At 39.9% G+C, this 9,057-nt stretch overlaps 1 long non-coding RNA gene across 1 annotated transcript; it reads right to left on the bottom strand.

Moving 5' to 3' along the window:
• Positions 1-2: 2 nt before the first annotated feature.
• LOC130507070 (uncharacterized) lies at positions 3-469 on the bottom strand. The gene is made up of 3 exons (XR_008942196.1): positions 322-469; positions 200-234; positions 3-88 (listed from the first exon to the last, which is right to left on the bottom strand). It is a non-coding gene; the product is annotated as an uncharacterized LOC130507070 (long non-coding RNA).
• Positions 470-9,057: the final 8,588 nt, after the last annotated feature.

The following is a 9,057-nucleotide window of genomic DNA, read 5'->3' as shown; positions in this document are numbered from 1 at the left end:
CACAATGCGTAAGCCCTCCGTTAACTTACTTTCAAGCGAAGTCAGTTCGGTGTAGCTCAGACTCTCGAGACCCACACCATTCAATTTCCTGAAATAGATAACATTGGTTTCAAAGCAGGAAGCAAAAAAAAAAAAAAAAAAAAATAATAATAATAATAATAATAATAATAATAATAGGGGAAAGAAATATGAGTCGTACTCGTTTGAAATCTGTAACAAGGTGATCTCCTCTTTCTGCAAGAACACAACAACAAATATTGTAAGAAAAAGTTTGTGTGTGTGTTTTTTTTTCTTTCTCATCGATGATCGAGTGTGTCGTACCAAATCTTGGATAGCTTGCACATACTTGATATGATTTTAGAGAATAAGATTGGTATTGAGAGAATAGAAGAGAAACAAAAAGAGAATTAGAGTGTAGAGAAAGATTGTTTGTAAAGAGATTATGTAACCATTGTTGCAAAGCTTAAGAGAAAAGATGTCTCTGGTTTCTTAATCTTAAAATGTCGACAATACAAGAGTATATAAAGGAAAGGAGAGTAAAGGCTAAGGGCTTTCAGAACACTATTCAAAGCATGTGGAGTCAAGGCAATACTAGGCTAAGAATGCACACATGCTTTGGTCAAAAGGAGAGAGTGGCGCGCCTTGCTTTACAGCCTGTCTTGATCTGGCTGAGCTTAAGGATAAGAAACCTTATCCTCCAACAGTCAGTAACAGTATGCGCCCTTCCCTTAAGCTCTCCATCCCTTCTTACTTCACTTATGGTCGACCTTGTACCTTACTTGAGTTCCAAGTCTCCAAATAGTGTATAGTAACTCTTGTAATAGTAAATAGTTGTCATGTCACTATTTACTATTACACCACTTCTCCCAAATGATCCCTTAGCTTCATAAACCCATTCTGAACTTTTCCTCACCATTTATACTCTTCAGTTTAACACTCCCCCTCAAGCTTGACCATATGGAACAAGTCAAGCTTGGGAAGCCATGAAACTCTCCTCATTAAAAACCTCATTAGAGAAAACCCAGTGGGATAAAACTCCAATGAGGGAAAAAGAGTGAGAGTTCCATAGCTAAGGGGATCAGCTCCGGCTAGGTGAGAGATCAATGAGTCCTAATCTGATATGTATGGACTCCATTGTCTTCTGCCTAGCTGCTTTGGTGAACACATCCGCCAACTGATCTTCACTCCTTGTGTAGCAAGGTAAAGTTACTCCAAGCACAATCATCTGTCTAACCTTGTGGCAATCAACCTCTATGTGCTTGGTCCTCTCATGGAACACTGAGTTGGATGCAATGTGAATAGCTGCTTGGTTATCACAATGCATAGTCATTGGTGTAGCTTGATCGATCTCCAAGTGCTTCAGAATCCCTTTGATCCACACAAGCTCATTTGTAAGCTTCAGCATAGCTCTATACTCAGCTTCTGCACTAGAGCATGAGACCACCTTCTGCTTCTTACTCTTCCAAGTAACCAAGTTCCCACCAATGAAAGTGCAATAGCCAGTAGTTGATCTTCTATCAACTCGGTCTCCTGCCCAATCAGCATCACAGTAGCCCACCACTTCAGTGCTTTTGTTGCAACCCATCCAAACACCAAGACCTTGAGTTCCATTCAGATACATCAACAGTCTTTCCACCATACGCCAGTGATGCTCCTTTGGTGTTTGCATATGTTGACTCACCTGGTTCACAGCAAAACAAATGTCAGGCCGTGTGATAGTTAAGTAGATCAACTTACCTACAAGCTTTCTATAAAGCTTTGGATCATGGAATGGCTTGCTATCTTCAAGCTCCCCCTCACGTGGAACCTTGTACCCATCCTCCATGGGCATCTTAGCCACTTTGCCTCCATATGCACCTGCATCTTTCAAGAGATCAAGTGTATATTTCCTTTGAGAGATGAACAAGCCTTCCTTGGATCTACATAACTCAATTCCAAGGAAATATTTCATCTCTCCCAAGTCTTTAATCTCAAAAACAGATTTGAGAAAGTCCTTAGTTGCCTTGATACCTGCTTTATCAGACCCAGTAATGATAATATCATCCACATATACAAGGATTACAATGATACCTGATGGTGTAACCAAAGTGAAGAGGGTATGGTCGAGTTCACACTTCCTGAAACCTCTTCCATTCAGAGTGGTGCTTAACTTATGGTACCATGCTCTAGGAGATTGCTTGAGACCATAGATAGCTTTCTTTAATCTCAAAACATTCCCTTTCTTCACTAAGTGTTCAAGACCAGGAGGTGGAAGCATATAGACCTCATCCTCAAGCTCTCCTTGCAAGAAAGCATTCTTGACATCCATTTGCCACAACTCCCACTCTAGGTTCACAGCTAGTGATAGTACAACCCGGATTGTATGGAGCTTAGCAACTGGAGCAAATGTATCTATATAATCTTCTCCCCATGTCTGAGTGAACCCTCTTGCAACTAGTCTGGTCTTGCGCCTATCTATCTTACCATTTGGAAGATACTTGATGGTGAAGATCCATTTACTAGTCACTGCCTTCTTCCCTTTAGGTAGCTCACTCTCATACCAAGTATCATTTTTAATCATAGCATCTGCCTCAGCATTGACTGAATCTCTCCATTCTTGTATTAGCATTGCTTCTTCATAGCTCCTTGGAACATAACTTTCATCCAAGCTTACTTGAAAGGCACAATGCTCTTCTGGAAACTCAGCAAACGAGCACACAGCTTGAGAGGGATGCTCCACAGCCTGGGCATTGTAGTACACTCTCGTGTTTACCCAGTTGGAAGCATCTCTCCTTTGCCGTGTGCTTCTCCTCAAGACAGGTACTTGTTGAACTTCTTGCACTGGTTCTGATTGTACCTCTTGAACTCCACTCGTTTCTTCTTGTTGAGTCTGATCCTCTTGCTCAGACTGACTTTCATTTCCTTCTCCCATCTCAACTTGATCATGACCACTGCCTGAACTTTGATCTCCTTGACCTCCAGCTTCAGGTGTATTGCCTCCCTCATGATCAAGATGAGTGGGTTCTTCAGTTCCATTTGTAGGAGGTGTGTGTTGCCTCCCTTGATCCTGGGTCACTCCTATCCCAAGTCCTTCAAATATCATCCGTAGACTGGCTGCTCTATCAGATGGTCTAGCTAGTTCTTCTAGCTCCTCCCAATTCTTGCCTTGATAATATCCTTTCTCCTCCAAGAATTTAACATCTCTGGAAATCAGTACTCTTCTTGCATCCGGATCATAGCACTTGTATCCCTTTTGGGATGTAGAGTACCCAATAAACATTGCCTTAGAGCTCTTTGCTTCAAGCTTGTTCCTTGTTTCTCCTGGTACCAGCACATAACACACACAACCAAATACTCTCAAGTGATCTAGCACTGGTTTGTTCTTGTTAAGTACCTCAAAAGGTGCTTGATCCTTTAGTATCTTGGTTGGTGTTCTGTTGATCAAGTAGCAAGCTGCTAAGACAGCATCACTCCAATATCTCTTTGGTACACTCGTTTGAAACATAAGAGCTCGTGCAACTTCCATCAGATGCCGGTTCTTCCTCTCAGCCACACCATTTTGTTGTGGTGTGTAAGGGCAGCTAGTTTGATGCAAGATCCCATGCTTGGACAGATAGTCTTTAAAGGCATGACCTATGTACTCTCCACCATTATCAGACCTGAAAATCTTGATCTTGGCATTATATTGGTTAGTCACATAATCATGAAAATTCTTGAATGCATCTATCACCCTATCCTTTGTTTTAATGAGAGTTATCCAGGTGTATTTCGATTTCTCATCAATGAAGGTGACATAGTACTTGTATCCATCTCTGGATAAACAAGGAGATGTCCACACATCAGAGTGGATTAAATCAAAACAATTTTCATAAACAGTAGTTGATCTTTGAAACACAGTCTTACAATGTTTTCCCAAAATACAAGCTTCACAATCATTGTTTTGAAAAACAACACCTGGTAACATCAAGCTTAAAGCTCTAAGGTGAGGATGACCTAGTCTAGCATGCCACAATGCATCATTATTAGAAGAAACTGAATTGAAGGAACAACAGGAACTAGAAATGGGTAAAGTGTCTTGAAGTAGATAAAGCTCTCCCTTGGTAACACCTTGTCCAATGAGCTTTCTACTCTCAATATCCTGAAACATAACCTCATTAGGGGTGAAAATAACATTGCATTGAAGATCATTAGTGCATCTTTTCACAGATAAAAGATTAGAAGTGAACTCGGGCATGTAAAAGGCTTTAGAATCCCTATCAAACAACTTGAGTTTTCCAACTCCTTTGATAGGAATCCTAGCACCATTTGCAATCATAACATGCCCTTGAGCCGGTTCTAAATCCTTAATGAGCTTACAATCACTTATCATGTGATGAGATGCACCTGAATCAATAATCAAAGGCTTATGCATGTTTTGAGCAATATGAGTCTTAGGATGATCATTTCTATTCTGCAAGCTTTCAATCACTTCTAGCAACTTATCAGAAACATTCAAGGCTTTTTCAGCACTATATGTATGCTCAATCATGTCTAGCAACCTATCAGGGATACTTGAAACAAGATGAGCATTATAAGAGTAACCAAGAGTGTTTCCGAGTGTTTTACCAGACTCCTTAAGAGCTTTGATGAGGGACTCTATGTCAGACCTCCTTATGGTCTCATTGTCTCCACTCTTACTGCCCAATTGTTGAGATGCCATTGCTTTACCTTCGCTTTCACCCACCTTCACACTTGGACTAGCTCCGGATGGACCAGCTCCATTTGTTTCAGCAGAAAGGTTAGCTCTTGCATCTCCACCTTTTGTGAACTTCGGCGGTTTGAGGTGTGGGTGTAAGATCCAACACTGGCTCTTCCTATGCCCTGTCTTCTTGCAATGATCACAATCACCCGAGAACCTCTCACCATACTTTCTATCTCCACCTTTGTACATAGCCTTGTTAGCTTGTACTTCCTCAGCCTTGTGTGCTAGGGAGAGTTCCTTCTTCCCTCCAAAGAGACCAATAGATCCCTCTTCCTTCTGTAGTTGCGCGCACACCTCTTCCATGGATGGAAGTGTAGTAGACCTCAAGATGTGTGCTATCACATCCTTATAGGCCGGATCCAATGTCATCATAAGCCCGAACACCTGATCTTGCTCTCTTCTCTCCGCGAGTGTATCTTGATCAGTAGTGTTGGGTCTCAAGCCCTCCAGCTCGTTCCAAAGAGCTCTGAACTTCCCCAAGTGTTTGGCGAACTCCTCACCATCTTGAACAAGAGCATTGATAGCTCCTTTCAACTCAAACACACGACTTAAGTTGGTTTTGTTACCATAAGTCTTTTGAAGCACCTCCCATAGATGCTTAGGAGTCTCGCAGTAGCTGTAGGCTTCAAGGAGATGCAGCTCAAGAGATCCCTGAAGCACGGATAGCACCATAAGATCATCTTTCACCCATCGCTTGAACTCAGCTAAAGCTTTCTCCTTTTCCTTCTCATCTTCATCTTCCTTGGTCACTGGCTTTGTTTGAGCTTCATCCGTGATGTGACTCCAAAGCCCTAACCTTCCAATAGCTGTTTTCACCAGCCTAGACCACAGCAAGTAGTTGCTTCCTCCCTTGAGAGCAACCGGAACCGAGATCACCTTGTTGTTGTTGTAGTTATCCTCCATGTTTTTCTTCCCGCCAAGAACACTTTTGAATCTTCACTTGAATCGAACTGAAGAACACAAACCCAGATCTCAATACCAAAGCCAACCTGGCTCTGATACCATATGATTTTAGAGAATAAGATTGGTATTGAGAGAATAGAAGAGAAATAAAGAGAATCAGAGTGTAGAGAAAGATTGTTTGTAAAGAGATTATGTAACCATTGTTGCAAAGCTTAAGAGAAAAGATGTCTCTGATTTCTTAATCTTAAAATGTCGACAATACAAGAGTATATAAAGGAAAGGAGAGTAAAGACTAAGGGCTTTCAGAACACTATTCAAAGCATGTGGAGTCAAGGCAATACTAGGCTAAGAATGCACACATGCTTTGGTCAAAAGGAGAGAGTGGCGCGCCTTGCTTTACAGCCTGTCTTGGTCTGGCTGAGCTTAAGGATAAGAAACCTTATCCTCCAACGGTCAGTAACAGTATGCGCCCTTCCCTTAAGCTCTCCATCCCTTCTTACTTCACTTATGGTCGACCTTGTACCTTACTTGAGTTCCAAGTCTCCAAATAGTGTATAGTAACTCTTGTAATAGTAAATAGTTGTCATGTCACTATTTACTATTACACCACTTCTCCCAAATGATCCCTTAGCTTTATAAACCCATTCTGAACTCTTCCTCACCATTTATACTCTTCAGTTTAACACTTGAGCCTTTGTTTTACAGATACAAAGAACAAACAAGACAGGTGAGAACCAAAATCAACAACGAACGAAACAAAACCCTAAGCTATGTCAGATTCTAGGATCCAAACCCAGCGCAACATATAACTAATTAAAAATTCAATTGCTCTGCCCTAAGAACCCAAATCAACAACAACGAAATCAAACCCTAGAGAGATCACCTCAAGTTAGAAGACATCTCTCCTCTCTCTTTCTCTCTCGACCTTGCGCCCGTTTCCGTTTCCCAATTCTCTTTTGCATAACTCTCATCCCTAATTTTAAACTAATCATCATAATAGGCCCACTAAACAGGCCCAATTTATTAACGCCCACGATCTTGACCTGGTCGGTGTATCGATTTTAATAATTCCTATATTGTTTTGATATGTTGCTGTGATTTTAAATAGTTTGATGATTTCCTATTTATATATGTGTTCATAAATGTTACAAAAGAGTGATGTTTTTAAATTACAGTTTGTGATATTAATAATCACAAAAGAAACTGTTAATTTTAATAGATATTTCTACGAAACTATATGAAATTGAAGTTACTTATTTTTACTATGTGGTGAAATGTTAACAACTGTGATTAGACTCTGGAATACCCAAATTTTATGTACACAATAAAAATGATTGTGTTACTATGATTAAATTAAAAATTTTAATCTGTATAGATCACAAGAATTTATGATCAATTTCAGAAGTTTAAAGTGATATTTGTAAACAATGTAAAATAGAAGGACCATCTTGCAGACCAATAAAAACAGCCGTATGTCTTCATGAAGTGCATATTCAATTTAAAGCATTAAATGTGTTTTTCAACACAATATTCAATATTTATGCTAGAATATTTATGCTAGTTTCAAAGTCTCCTCTCCTCCTCCAATTTTTTTTCTACAGTCTATATTACGATTTATAAATTAAATTCGTAATTGATTTGGTAATTATTCACCTCTTTTGGATTTTTTCCTAGAAATAAACGAGATTTTTTGTATTTTAATAATTAATTTTTATTGGTTTAAAATTTTGATTGTATTATAGCTTTTTTTAAAAAATGGTGAGCTTCTTTTTTTACTTTTAAAAATGTTGCACCATCAAAGAGAAGTACCTAACCAATGATGACGATGTACCTAACCAATGATGATTTTGTGTTTGATTCAGAATTAGAGCGTAAACTATATCTCATTAGAATGAATACAATTCTAAAAACTCAACAAATTTGACTGTTCATTATTTTTGTAACATCCCGATCCGTCCACGGTTAATAGGTTACTCACGCCTGCTCTCTGGGCCCGTGGGCTCCATCCCGTCTGACGGTCGGTCCGTTAATTTTCCAAGGTTTGAAATCATTATTTACTGACCCTGCAATTACCACCCGACATTTCCCCGTACTTTGACCTCACTTACACGGTATCGCGAATCACTTCCCGATAGGTCACTCATCCTTTCACTACTCCAGCCCAAACACGCTTAACTTTGGAATTCTAAACGGATGTGTGACAGAAAAGGTAAGTCGACTTTGTTGATATAGGTAGCCAAATCAATTCTTTTAAGCCTTTTTCACATGTCACAACTCGGGATGTTACAATTCACCCCCTCTCAAAGAACACAACGCCCTCGTTGTGCTCCACGACAGGTCTCAAGACGCCTCTCAGGTCAGAACTGAGACGGCCAACCAGCTCTAATATCACTTGTAACGTCCCGATCCGCCCACGGCTAATAGGCCACCCACGCCCGCTCTCTGGGCCCGTGGGCCCCATCCCATATGACGGTCGGTCCGTTAATTTTCCAAGGTTCGAAATCATTATTTACTGACCCTGCAATCACCACCCGACCTTTCCCCGTACTTTGACCTCACTTACACGGTATCGCGAATCACTTCCCGATAGGTCATCCATCCTTCCACTACTTCAGCTTAAGCACGCTTAACTTTGGAGTTCTAAATGGATGTGTGACAGAAAAGGTAAGTCGACTTTGTTGATATAGGTAGCCAAATCAACTCGGGATGTTACAATTTTACCACTGGAATCAAGAAGAATTTGATCGCCAAAGTTTTCATTTCTAGAGGTGTTGGTCTGATGTTCTGGGTTCAGACCAGTATGTGGCACATTAGCGACACCAGCAGCAGCTAACAACATCGACAAATATTGATGTTATTCTGCGTTTTAAAGTCCAGATTAGTTGCTGTGCTTCTTGGTTTTTGATTGTTGGACTACACTATGATTTGTTGATTGTTCGCTTTCTTCTCTCTGCCATTACTTGCACCGATAATGTTTGCTATATCTGCAACTGATCAATATAAAAATCCACACCAAATAATTTAAACATATAAGTCTCATTAAAAAAAACTGAAAGGAAACCTCAGAAAAGTAATCGAAGGATGATACTAAACTGAAAATGGAACAAATTATAAAGTTTTTAGTATGGCAAATGAAGTCTTTTACCCAATTCATAGAGTTTCCATAGTTATATAACTGGCTATTGCTACCTGACGTTAAATAGCTATTACTAGTTTACTGACGTTAACCATTCATGAAGCAAGTGATAATAAGTCATGTACTAATAGACGTGAGACAACAAGTGTAACATAAACCAAAGTCATAATCTAACATGATCGTCAATAACACTAAAGGCCGTACACCCAAACATAAACCAAAACTCACAAAAACATTCAAACATCAAGCTTTCTTTTAATCCTGTGTTCTAAATAGCGAATCTTATCTTCAGCGCTAG

The sequence above is a fragment of the Raphanus sativus genome, unplaced genomic scaffold, assembly GCF_000801105.2.
Source record: "Raphanus sativus cultivar WK10039 unplaced genomic scaffold, ASM80110v3 Scaffold3973, whole genome shotgun sequence".
Classification (NCBI taxonomy): domain Eukaryota; kingdom Viridiplantae; phylum Streptophyta; class Magnoliopsida; order Brassicales; family Brassicaceae; genus Raphanus; species Raphanus sativus.
This window is presented reverse-complemented; position numbering and strand designations above follow the sequence as displayed.